This window comes from Anomaloglossus baeobatrachus, chromosome 1 (genome assembly GCF_048569485.1).
Source record: "Anomaloglossus baeobatrachus isolate aAnoBae1 chromosome 1, aAnoBae1.hap1, whole genome shotgun sequence".
Taxonomy (NCBI): domain Eukaryota; kingdom Metazoa; phylum Chordata; class Amphibia; order Anura; family Aromobatidae; genus Anomaloglossus; species Anomaloglossus baeobatrachus.
This window is the reverse complement of record NC_134353.1, coordinates 136542779-136555652: the sequence shown is the minus strand read 5'-3', so window position 1 is coordinate 136555652 and position 12874 is coordinate 136542779. Positions and strand designations below refer to the sequence as shown.

Here is a 12874-nt window from a genome sequence, read left to right as displayed (position 1 = left end):
CGGGGCCTGGATCCCACTCACAAAGCTTCTGGCCATCTGCGCAGATCATTTCCCCTGTCTCATGGAACTCGCTACCTCAACACGTCAGATTATCTGCTACACCCGCAAGCTTCAAACTGAATCTGAAAACTCATCTGTTCAGAAATGACTATAGCCTTCAATGACACCACCACCATACGTACTTGACGCTCAACCTACACCACTCCTACTGTCTCCTGCCAAAAATCCTTTAGAATGTAATCCCGCAAGGGCAGGGCCCTCTTCCCTCTGTGCCAGTCTGTCTATAGTTACTTCTATATGTATTCTGTATGTAACCCCCTTCTCATGTACAGCACCATGGAATCAATGGTGCTCTATAAATCAATAATAATAAAAATAATAATAACTTCCTTGTCTGTACTCATTGCAGCTTTGGAGCAGACCTCTGATTCCCAGGCTATTGTGCGACTGAACAGCTATGCAAACTCAACCATCTCTGTTACCCCATACTCAGCAGGGCTGGTGGAAACTTGAGAGCTGTTAGGAAGCAAGTGCGATTGGATTGACACCACAGAGGAATGGAGTATTTGGGATCTTGAAATTGGGGTGGAGGAGAGGCCACTTTATGTAGCACTTCAGATCCATTGAAGCAGCTGCTGTTTTGGCCTCATCTACATTTGTTAGCGATGGTCATGTCCATGAAAAAAGGGATCATATCAGATTATCCATGGGAAGAAGTACACCTGTTCTTTTGGGTGGTATTTGTTGTTACAAAACGGTGACGCCTTAAACGCAAGCAGCCTGCTGCGGTTTCAGTTGCGCCCAGGCATCAGCTGCCATTTAGGCCTGTGCCTCGGGTTGTCCAGCTGGCTGCTTTCTCCTCCACGTCTAAGTGTGGAGAGGCAGCTAGTGCGCATGCGTGTGCCGATTTACCCCAGCCGCAGCCTAACTCCAGTGTTTCGCCTAGTGAGTATGCTCAGCCTGACTGTGCCATTCCTGAGGCTAAGTCTTCATTTCGGGCTACAGCGCATGTTCCCACACTTAGTGCGAAAAGCCTCTTTGCACAGGTACTTGCACTCCGTGCCGGGTCTAAGTCCTGTGTTGTGCCGAGACACCATGCTAAAGCTGATAGTCTTTTTTCAGAGACTGTATTTCATGCAACTGACCATGGCCAGGCACTTACTGCATCAGAAACTAGGTCCGGTAATGAACTCTTTGGCCCTTCCCCTGATGTGGGGGGCCCATTTAGACCACAGGGCATCAGGTGTCCTGACGATGTGGCCAGGCCACTCCCAAATGGCTTGCAGAGGCCTGCCCCTATGACTTGTCACCTCATTAATGATGGTCAGACGATGACTGGTGAGGTGTTTGGGTCATGACAGCCATGAAGTCATCATTGAAGTTGCGGTTCCAAATAGGACGCTAGTTATGCCACTCATGACGTATCACTCTGCTTTTGTCTCCAGGAGGTGCATTGGGGTCCACCCTGGTTTGGGGCGGACCCAGGTTATAAAAGGGGCTGGAGACAACAAGGAGGTGCGCAGTTTTCTATTATGCTCCGAAAGAGCACACCTCCATGTGTTGAACCCATTGCGGCTTTAGGCCAGAGGTAGGCAGGGATAGGGCGTCGATGCAGGCCGCCACCACAGTTGGTAACGCAGAACGGTTAAGACCAGCTCCTGTCCTACAAGTCCTGCTTGTGCAGCCCAGTGGCATTAACAGGCCTGCTGCTGCTGATGCGCCTGCTGTCCACAGGTGTGGCCCCAATGCACACGGTCAGCGTACTGAATGGCCCATGTGATGTTAACAGGGAGTTCCTGGGCTGGGTGGGCGTGTGGACCCTGTGACGCTAACAGGGCTCCCAGTCTCAAGATCTGAGTGGCGTCTAACTTGGTTCAGGCTACTATTAGTTTCATAGCCACACAGCTCTGTATCCTCCACCGAACCTTCCAGTTGCCAACCTCTCCTTTTCCATCTGGGAGCACGGTGGACACTGACTGCTGATGGGGATATATACCTTTCTCTTTCTTTTCTTATTAATTTTTGTTATATAGCGGTAACATAGTATATACCACCTTATCCAAATCTGCCAGTCCCACCGTAACAGATGGTGTTTCTTCATCAAATGTTACTTTTGCTTAACCAACAAACCCACGGACCAAAACTTTTTTCCCCTTTCCAACACACCTGTTCCCCTTTCCACCAGCATCTGTCCTTTTTCAACTCATTTTGTATATGACCAAAAGTGCAACTCTACAGGGACACCGTACTCAATGCCATCTCAGCACAGCAGCCAGCCCTCGGTCCCTCAGATGTGGACAAGTAAAAGACCATTTCCTCCTATCCATGACAAAGCGTTGAGATTCACTCTGTGCAGCACTGGTGTTTAGTGGAAAAGCAGATCGAAGATTGCGTACCACCTTCTGAAGATACTCCTGTACACGTGCGTCCCTTTCTATGGCAGGAATTATTTCGCCAAATTTTGTCTTGGTTCGGGGATCTAACAGTGTGGCAACCCAGTAGTTAGCATTACTTCGAATTCGTACAATCCGAGGGTCATGTTGTAGGTAGTGCAGCAAGAAGACGCTCATGTGTCTTGTGCATCCAGGAGGACCAAGTCCTTGGTGTGTTGGTGGCAGAGAGGTGAGAATCGTGCCTCCTTCCTCTGCCCTCTCCCCCCAACCTCGCACAACCGAAATGTGAGCAAGCTCTCACTCATCTGCTGAGTCTTCCATGCTCATCGCAAGTTCGTCCTCCATTTCTTCATGGCTCCTGCACCTTCCTCAACAATTTTTGCTGATACTATGCGCCCTTGTTAATCCCTATCCCCCACCATAACTGCTGCCTAGGTGCCTCTTACCATATGGACCTTGTAGATCTTATTATCCCTTCTGCATATGACTCCTCCTGTACTTCCTCACCTTCCTCTTGGACCAATACCTGACTCCGAATAATGCTTACAGTGTGCTCCATCATGTAGATGACCAGAATTGTCACGCTGAGAATGGCATTGCCAGTGCTAAACATCTTCGTCGACATTTGTAAACTGTGTAGAAGGGTGCATAGGTCCTTGATCTGACACCACTCCAGCAGCGTGATCTGCACCACCTCTGGATCAAGTTAGCCCAGGGTATACGTCATACCGTATTTCAGCAGGGCTCTGCGGTGCTGCCACACACGCTGCAACATGTGCAGATTCCAATTCCTGTATGTCGGAACATCGCATTTCCGCCGTTTAACCGCCAGACCCTAAGACTTCCGGAGCGATGAAAGTTGTTGAGCTGCTGGGTGCGAAGGATGAAAGTGAGCACATAGCAGCGTGCCCGCTGCACAAGGCCATGTAGGCCGGGATGGTATTTTAAAAATTGCTGGAGAATCAGATTCAACACATGAGCCATACAAGGCCCGTGTGTCACATTGCCCTGACGAAGGGCCGCAGACAGGTTTGCATCATTGCCTACACACGGCTGTTAAGTCACCAACGTAGTCCACTCAATCAATTTGTACTCTGGTCCCAATGGGAAGACACCACACCTTTTTTTAGCCCCCTCCTGTCTGCAGACCACTGCCAGACAAAGCTATGAACCTCTTGTTACTGTTACCCCCAGTTCAGTTTTATGAGTTTGTGTGCTTGTTACCTGACTACGTTTCCTGCTTGCTGTTTATGTACCTCATTGGCCGATCCGCATTTCACCTCTGCTTGTTTTCTAAATAAGTCCTGGCCATCCCATTCTGTTCCTCTTCCTCAATTAATGTTTTTGACCCTGCATGACTACTATTCTCTGGAACTGCAGCCTTCCACAGGTATTGATCAACTTGGGCCCTGTGTAATTCCAAATCACTGTATAGGGGTTAAAGGGTTTCAGGGTTCTGGGTGTCCAGATTGGTGAGTGGCTTGCCTATAGCCTATCCTTTACAGCCCATCTGAGTGTGTCGATCCAGGCAGGCGTTACACCGTGCCCTCTGCAGAAGACCATGTAGGCCGGGATAGTGTTTTAAAAATTGCTGGACAACCAGGCTCAACATGTGAGCCATACAAGGCACGTGTGTCACATTGCTCTGAAGTAGGGTCGCAGACTGGTTTGCATCATTGTCGCACCCGACCTTCCCTGATGGCTGGTTGAGTGGAGACAACCATTGATGAAACTCGGTCTCACTCTCCAGAGCTAACCCTCCACAATTCCTCAGCGGTGTCTCACATTTCCCCTACATTTCAAAGTAAACATTTGACCGCCTGATGGCCTTGAGCTCTGCTGCCAGCATAGTAAGTAGAGTTGAGCGCGGTTCGCGGTTCGTGGTTCTCCAGTTCTAGGCTCGAGTGATTTTTGGGCTGTTCGAGATCGAACTAGAACTCGAGCTTTTTGCTAAAAGCTCGATAGTTCTAGAAACGTTCGAGAACGGTTCTAGCAGCAAAAAGCAGGGCTTTTTACAGCTGCAGTGTGCAGGAGCCATCGCTGGCAGCCTGCCAGAAGCTGGTAACCAAGATAAACATCGGGTATCCAAGCAAAGCGCTTGGTTAGTAACCCGATGTTTATCTTAGTTACGTGCAGGAAGCCCACACTTCCCGCTCAGCTCGCTCCGCCCCCTCCTGCCCGCGGCATGTATACATACATATACACACACACACACACACACTCTCACACACGCACCCCCCCTCCCCCCCCCCCGCTCGGCTTACCTGCGGTGGTGAAGTCCCGCCATCCAGACCTCAGCGCTGTCACTGTCCTCCATGGCCGCCGCTTGTCACATCACCTCTCGCTTCCCACCCGAGACGTCACGGACCTCTCGCGATACTTGATGTGAAGGCGCCGGTCATTGACCTCAGTGACAGGGGCTGTCGGCAGTGCTGGAGATCAGCGCAGGTAATGTACCTCGCTGACAGCAGCACTTGTCATGCCCTGCAGTGACCTGGGCTGACCCATTGATGTTAGCTCAGGTCACTGCATTGCTCTCCCAGCCAATGGGGAACATCCTGCTCTTCATTGACTGGGACAGTGTGGATCGTCATGGCAACCCCTTGGATTACACCAGACCTGGATTTGTTTTTCATTCTAATAAATTGGTTAAAGAGGGAATGTTTTGGGGAGTGTTTTTTCAAATAAAAATGTGTTTGTCGTCTATTTTTGTTTATTACTGACTGGGTTGGTGATGTCGGGTATCTGATAGACGCCTGACCTCACCAACCCCAGGGCTTGATGCCAGGTGACATTACACATCTGGTATTAACCCCATATATTACCCCGTTTGCCACCGCACCAGGGCGCGGGATGAGCTGGGGCGAAGCACCAGGATTGGCGCATCTAATGGATGCGCCACTTCTGGGGCGGCTGCGGCCTGCTATTTTTAGGCTGGGGAGATTCCAATAACCATGGACCTCCCTAGTCTGAGAATATCAGGCCCCAGCTGTCTGCTTTACCTTGGCTGGTGATCCAATTTTGGGGGACCCCTACGTGTTTTTTTTTTTAATTATTTATTTAATTTAAAATAACAGCGTGGGGTGCCCTCAGTTTTGGATTACCAGCCAAGGTGAGGTTGCCAGCTGTGGTCTGCAGGCTGCAGCCGTCTGCTTTACCCTAGCTGGCTACAAAACTAGGGGGAACCCTACGTCATTTTTTTTTCATTTTTTTGGCTAAATACAAAGCTAAGCATCCCTTAGTGCCACATGAAAGGTACCAAAGGGTGTTCCACTTTTTCTCCATTTTTTTCTCCACTTTTTCTCCATTTTTTTCTCCACTTATTCTCCACTTTTTCTCCTCTTATTCTCCACTTTTTCTCCACTTTTTCTCCTCTTATTCTCCACTTTTTCTCCACTTTTTCTCCACTTTTTCTCCATTTTTTTCTCCACTTTTTCTCCACTTTTTCTCCACTTTTTCTCCACTTTTTCTCCACTTTTTCTCCTCTTATGCTCCACTTTTTCTCCACTTTTTCTCCACTTTTTCTCCACTTTTTCTCCACTTTTTCTCCTCTTATGCTCCACTTTTTCTCCACTTTTTCTCCACTTTTTTCTCCACTTTTTCTCCTCTTATGCTCCACTTTTTCTCCACTTTTTCTCCTCTTATGCTCCACTTTTTCTCCACTTTTTCTCCTCTTATGCTCCACTTTTTCTCCACTTTTTCTCCACTTTTTCTCCACTTTTTTCTCCACTTTTTCTTCTCTTATGCTCCACTTTTTCTCCACTTTTTCTCCTCTTAATCTCCACTTTTTCTCCACTTTTTCTCCACTTTTTCTCCACTTTTTTCTCCACTTTTTCTCCTCTTATGCTCCACTTTTTCTCCACTTTTTCTCCACTTTTTCTCCTCTTATGCTCCACTTTTTCTCCACTTTTTCTCCTCTTATGCTCCACTTTTTCTCCACTTTTTCTCCTCTTAATCTCCACTTTTTCTCCTCTTATGCTCCACTTTTTCTCCACTTTTTCTCCACTTTTTTCTCCACTTTTTCTCCTCTTATGCTCCACTTTTTCTCCACTTTTTCTCCACTTTTTCTCCACTTTTTCTCCTCTTATACTCCACTTTTTCTCCACTTTTTCTCCACTTTTTTCTCCACTTTTTCTCCTCTTATGCTCCACTTTTTCTCCACTTTTTCTCCACTTTTTCTCCTCTTATGCTCCACTTTTTCTCCACTTTTTCTCCACTTTTTTCTCCACTTTTTCTCCTCTTATGCTCCACTTTTTCTCCACTTTTTCTCCTCTTATGCTCCACTTTTTCTCCACTTTTTCTCCTCTTATGCTCCACTTTTTCTCCACTTTTTCTCCTCTTATGCTCCACTTTTTCTCCACTTTTTCTCCACTTTTTCTCCACTTTTTTCTCCACTTTTTCTTCTCTTATGCTCCACTTTTTCTCCACTTTTTCTCCTCTTAATCTCCACTTTTTCTCCACTTTTTCTCCACTTTTTCTCCACTTTTTTCTCCACTTTTTCTCCTCTTATGCTCCACTTTTTCTCCACTTTTTCTCCACTTTTTCTCCTCTTATGCTCCACTTTTTCTCCACTTTTTCTCCTCTTATGCTCCACTTTTTCTCCACTTTTTCTCCTCTTAATCTCCACTTTTTCTCCTCTTATGCTCCACTTTTTCTCCACTTTTTCTCCACTTTTTTCTCCACTTTTTCTCCTCTTATGCTCCACTTTTTCTCCACTTTTTCTCCACTTTTTCTCCACTTTTTCTCCTCTTATACTCCACTTTTTCTCCACTTTTTCTCCACTTTTTTCTCCACTTTTTCTCCTCTTATGCTCCACTTTTTCTCCACTTTTTCTCCACTTTTTCTCCTCTTATGCTCCACTTTTTCTCCACTTTTTCTCCTCTTATGCTCCACTTTTTCTCCACTTTTTCTCCACTTTTTCTCCTCTTAATCTCCACTTTTTCTCCTCTTATGTTCCACTTTTTCTCCACTTTTTCTCCACTTTTTCTCCTCTTATGCTCCACTTTTTCTCCACTTTTTCTCCTCTTATGCTCCACTTTTTCTCCACTTTTTCTCCACTTTTTCTCCTCTTAATCTCCACTTTTTCTCCTCTTATGTTCCACTTTTTCTCCACTTTTTCTCCACTTTTTCTCCACTTTTTCTCCTCTTATGCTCCACTTTTTCTCCACTTTTTCTCCACTTTTTTCTCCACTTTTTCTCCTCTTTTTCTCCTCTTATGCTCCACTTTTTCTCCACTTTTTCTCCTCTTATGCTCCACTTTTTCTCCACTTTTTCTCCTCTTATGCTCCACTTTTTCTCCACTTTTTCTCCACTTTTTTCTCCACTTTTTCTCCTCTTATGCTCCACTTTTTCTCCACTTTTTCTCCACTTTTTCTCCTCTTATGCTCCACTTTTTCTCCACTTTTTCTCCTCTTATGCTCCACTTTTTCTCCACTTTTTCTCCTCTTAATCTCCACTTTTTCTCCTCTTATGCTCCACTTTTTCTCCACTTTTTCTCCACTTTTTTCTCCACTTTTTCTCCTCTTATGCTCCACTTTTTCTCCACTTTTTCTCCACTTTTTCTCCTCTTATGCTCCACTTTTTCTCCACTTTTTCTCCACTTTTTTCTCCACTTTTTCTCCTCTTATGCTCCACTTTTTCTCCACTTTTTCTCCACTTTTTTCTCCACTTTTTCTCCTCTTATGCTCCACTTTTTCTCCACTTTTTCTCCACTTGTTCTCCACTTTTTCTCCACTTTTTTCTCCACTTTTTCTCCTCTTATGCTCCACTTTTTCTCCACTTTTTCTCCACTTTTTCACCGTTCTTTTTCTATGGTCAGTCTACCCATTAGCTCTGCCATGCATACTGTAGCTCTACACCTACTGCACATGTTACTTTATGATTGACATCTCTTTCGTACCAGAGCTGTCTAAGCCTACTCTGACCCCATATTTGTCATTACTATATTGTCCTTGTACTGTATTATGACATTTGTATCATGTGTTTCATTTCTTGCTGTGTTGCAATTTTTTTGCTGCATCCCAATTGTACCTCTACATTGTTCGAGTTTATGTTATTGTTCTCTCACTCTTATGTGATACTGATTATTGTCATTTTTCATGATTACATGCAGATAAGTCCAATCTGACGAAGGCTCAGGCCGAAACGTCATTTGTAACTTGTTTTGGACAAAAACATATATGCTTATGAAAAAAAAAATGTTCTTAATACGGACCAATAAAGAGTGATTTTGCATTACTATCCATTGGGACTTACTGACTTAGTCTGGGAGATTTAGAGTGCCGAGGTTACTCACTAATTTTATCTATTATTACCTCTGAGCACCTATATACCAGTGAGCAGAGCTTCCTCTACAGTAGTTCTCCTGATTAGGCATGCCCTTACCTCATGAGCAGGGCATTGCAGCTTTGGTAGCAACCATTATGACATGGACTCTGCTGCTGTGGACCCGGGGAGAGTGAGTGCAGATTCATTGCACCCACACTCCTCACATGAAGGGTCCGCACTCCTAGAAAATGGGGGATACGTTCCCTGAGTGTCTCCCCCCCATATTCTAGACGGTCCAGAGTCGTCGTGGGACCCCTTTATTTTTTTTCTTACAATAAATTGGTGAAAGAGGAAATGTTTTGGGGACTGTTTTTTCAAATAAATTTCTTTTGTCGATTTTTTGTTTTTGTTAGTACTGACAGTTTATGATGTTGGGTATCTAATAGACGCCATGACATCACAAACTGCTGGGCTTGATCTCAGGTGACTTTACAGCTAGTATCAACCCGATTTATTACCCCGTTTGCCACTGCACCAGGGCACGGGATGAGCTGGGGTGAAGCGCCAGGATTGGCGCATCTAGTGGATGCGCCACGTCTGGGGTGCCTGCGGCCTGCTATTTTTAGGCTGTGAAGGCCCAATAACTATGGACCTTCCCACCCTGAGAATACCAGACCACAGCTGTCCGCTTTACCTTGGCTGGTGATCCAATTTGGGGGGGACCCTACTTTTATTGTGTAATTATTAATATTTATAAAATAATTATAAAAAAGAGCCTGAGGGGACCTCCACATTGGATCCCCAACCACGGTAAAGCTGCCAGCTGTGGTTTTCAGGCTACAGCCGTCTGCTTTACCCTAGCTGGCTATCAAAAATGGGGGGACCCAACGTAATTTTTTTTTTTAACTATTTTTTAAATAGAAAAAATTAATGGGCTTCCCTGTATTTTGATTGACAACCAAGGTAACGGCAGGCAGATGGGGGTGGCAACCCATAGCTGTCTGTTTTATCTGCGCTGAGAATCAAAAATACCGCGGAGCGCTACGTCATTTTTTTAAAGATTTATTTTTACAGCACTGTGATGTCCAGCAATCAAAATACAGGGAAGCCCATTTTATTTTTAGTTATTTAAATAAATAATTAAAAAAAATATATATGGGCTCCCGCTGCATTTTTTGTATTGCTAGCTAAGGGTAATCCAAGCAGCTACTGGCTGCTAACCCCCACTGCTTGGTGTTACCTTCACTGGCAATGGAAAATCCAGGGAAGCATTTTTTATTTTTTTTGCCAAAAAACTACAAAAAAAGGACGTGAGCTTCGCCATATTTTTGTATGCTAGCCAGGTATAGCAGGCAGGTGCTGGAAGAGTTGGATACAGCGCCAGAAGATGGCGCTTCTATGAAAATGCCATTTTCTGAGGTGGCTGCAGACTGCAATTCGCAGCAGTGGGGCCCAGAAAGCTCAGGCCAACCGGTGGTGCGGATTCCAATCCCCAGCTGCCTAGTTGTACCTGGCTGGACACAAAAATGGGGCAAAGCCTACGTCATTTGTTTTCTAATTATTTCATGAAATTCATGAAATAATAAAAAAAGGGCTTCCCTTTATTTTTGGTTCCCAGACGGGTACAAATAGGCAACTGGGGGTTGGGGGCAGCCGTACCTGCCTGCTGTACCTGGCTAGCATACAAAAATATGGCGAAGCCCACATAATTTTTTCAGGGGGCAAAAAAATTCTGCATACAGTCCTGGATGGAGTATGCTGAGCCTTGTAGTTCTGCAGCTGCTGTCTGTCTGTATGGAGAAGAGCAGACAGCAGCTGCAGAACTACAAGGCTCAGCATACTCCATCCAGGACTGTATGCAGAAGTTTTTTGCCCACCAAAAAAATGACGTGGGCTTCGCCATATTTTTGTATGCTAGCCAGGTACAGCTGGCAGCCACGGGCTGCCTCCAACCCCCAGTTGCCTATTTGTACCCGGCTGGGAACCAAAAATATAGGGAAGCCCGTTTTTTTTAATTATTTCACTTATTTCATGAAATAATTAAAAAACAAATGACGTGGGCTTCGCCCTATTTTTGTGTCCAGCTGGGTACAACTAGGCAGCTGGGGATTGGAATACGCAGCACAGGTTAGCCCGAGGTTTGTGGGCGCCTCTGCTGCGGATTTCAGTCCGCAGCCGTCCCAGAAAATGGCGCTCTCATAGAAGCGCCATCATCTGGCGCTGTATCCAACTCTTCCAACAGCCCTGGAGCCGGGTGGCTTGTTGGGTAATCATGAGTTAATACTGGCTTTGTTTTACTAGCCAGTATTAAGCCAGAGATTCTTAATGTCAGGCACGTTTGACCCGGCCATTAAGAATCTCCAATAAAGGGTTAAAAAAAAGACACCACACAGAGGAAAAATACTTTAATAGAAATAAATACACAGACACATTAGAGACTCCATCTTTATTACCCCCTGTCAGCCCTCCACGACCCTGCTCTTCTGTCTTCTTTCTTTCTAGTGTAGTAGTAGTGACGATTGTAGTGAGGAAGGATGAGATTCACCAGCTCATCACTTGGGGCTGGGGAACCTCCATCCTCACTACAATGCTCACTACAATCGTGCAGCAGCGTGCAGCCTTCACTCCGTGAGTGATCACTGCTGGCTGCTAGCGGTAACGCTGACAGACGCGTTACCATAGCAACGGTGCTCTCGGAGCCGCGGTTAGCGGTGACGTCACCGCTAACTGCGTTGCTATGGCAACGGTGATCTCCGTTAATGACCGGCTGTGTCAGCCGGTCCCTAACGGAACGGGGAGTCGACCGTGTGCTAGAGCATGTCGCCGGTACACGGCGATACACATATGTGCACCGTGTACCGGAGAGATGCACTCGCAGGTCCTACATGACGTGTCATAGTCATGTGACCAGTCTGTAGCCAATGAGATAATAGCCACATGACTGGTCACATGGCTATTTTGACGTCACGATAGGTCCTGCATCTCTGCTGGCAGTGCAGGTCACCGGGAGGATTCAGCGATCATCGGATGGAATAGCGGCAGGAGACAGAGTGCAGAAGGGATCGCGAGGACCGGTAAGTGTTATGGCAATGTTTATTAACTGTTTGTGTACATTTATAATGCATTTTTATGTGTTTGTGATTGCCTCCCATTATAGCCTATACGTTCGAGTTCGGTTCGTCGAACGTTCGACGAACTGAACTCGAACGAGACCTCCGTTCGGCGAACCACCTCGAGCCGAACCGCGACCGGTTCGCTCATCTCTAATAGTAAGGATGTGTGTGGGATTCCTTGGGCGCAGTTACAAGGAAGGGTGGCCTGACCCCACAGGGTTTGGGCCGAGGTGGAGGACCCACACGAGGTTGAGGAGGCAGAAGCAGTGGAGGAACTTGTACATACAGAGGAAGGATTGACACACAAGTCGTGGGGACGGCAAGACTTGTACAGCAAACCCTTCTCCATCTCTCACCATAGTTACCCAGTGCCCACTCAGCAACATGTAACTCCCCTGTCCATGCTTACTGGTCCAAGTATCTGTGTTGAAATGCACCCTGTCACACACAGAGTTTCTCAAGGAAGCGGTGAGTTTGTGTGCGACCTACTGTGGTAGCGCGGGCACGCCTTTCTTGGAGAAGGAGTGACGACTGGCCATCGGCTCTTGGGGCACTGCAATCGGCATAAGGTCTCAAAAATCCTCAGTCTCAAAAGGGTGTAAAGGCAGCCTTTCTGTTGCCAACAAGTTGCAGATGATGAAACTCAACCTCTTAGGCATGTCATGCCCTTCGAAAATCATGTACAACACAGCGAGGGGACTCCAACCACAGTCTCCCTTGTTGCCACTAATTGGGCCACACACACCCCACTTGACTGGCATCAGTTGACCCAATTTTCAAGATGAAAAAGATGCTTTGCATGAAGCACTCTCAAAAATACGCGTGCCTTTCCCGTCCCCTGGCTGACCCAGGGGAAGAAAAGTCCTCTGAGAGCCATGATTTGTTCATTTTGGTTCTTTTAGAAACACAGCGAGGGGACTCCAACCACAGTCTCCCTCGTTGCCACTAATTGGGCCACACACACCCCACTTGACTGGCATCAGTTGACCCAATTTTCAAGATGAAAAAGATGCTTTGCATGAAGCACTCTTAAAAATACGCGTGCCTTTCCCGTCCCCTGGCTGACCCAGGGGAAGAAAAGTCCTCTGAGAGCCATGATTT

General features: G+C 46.3%; 1 protein-coding gene across 3 annotated transcripts in view; it reads left to right on the top strand.

Annotated features, from left to right (window-relative positions):
* The window catches only part of SGCZ (sarcoglycan zeta), a 1566603-nt gene that overhangs the window by 1213200 nt on the left and 340529 nt on the right, over positions 1-12874 (top strand). The gene's annotated exons all lie outside the window — the stretch shown is intronic.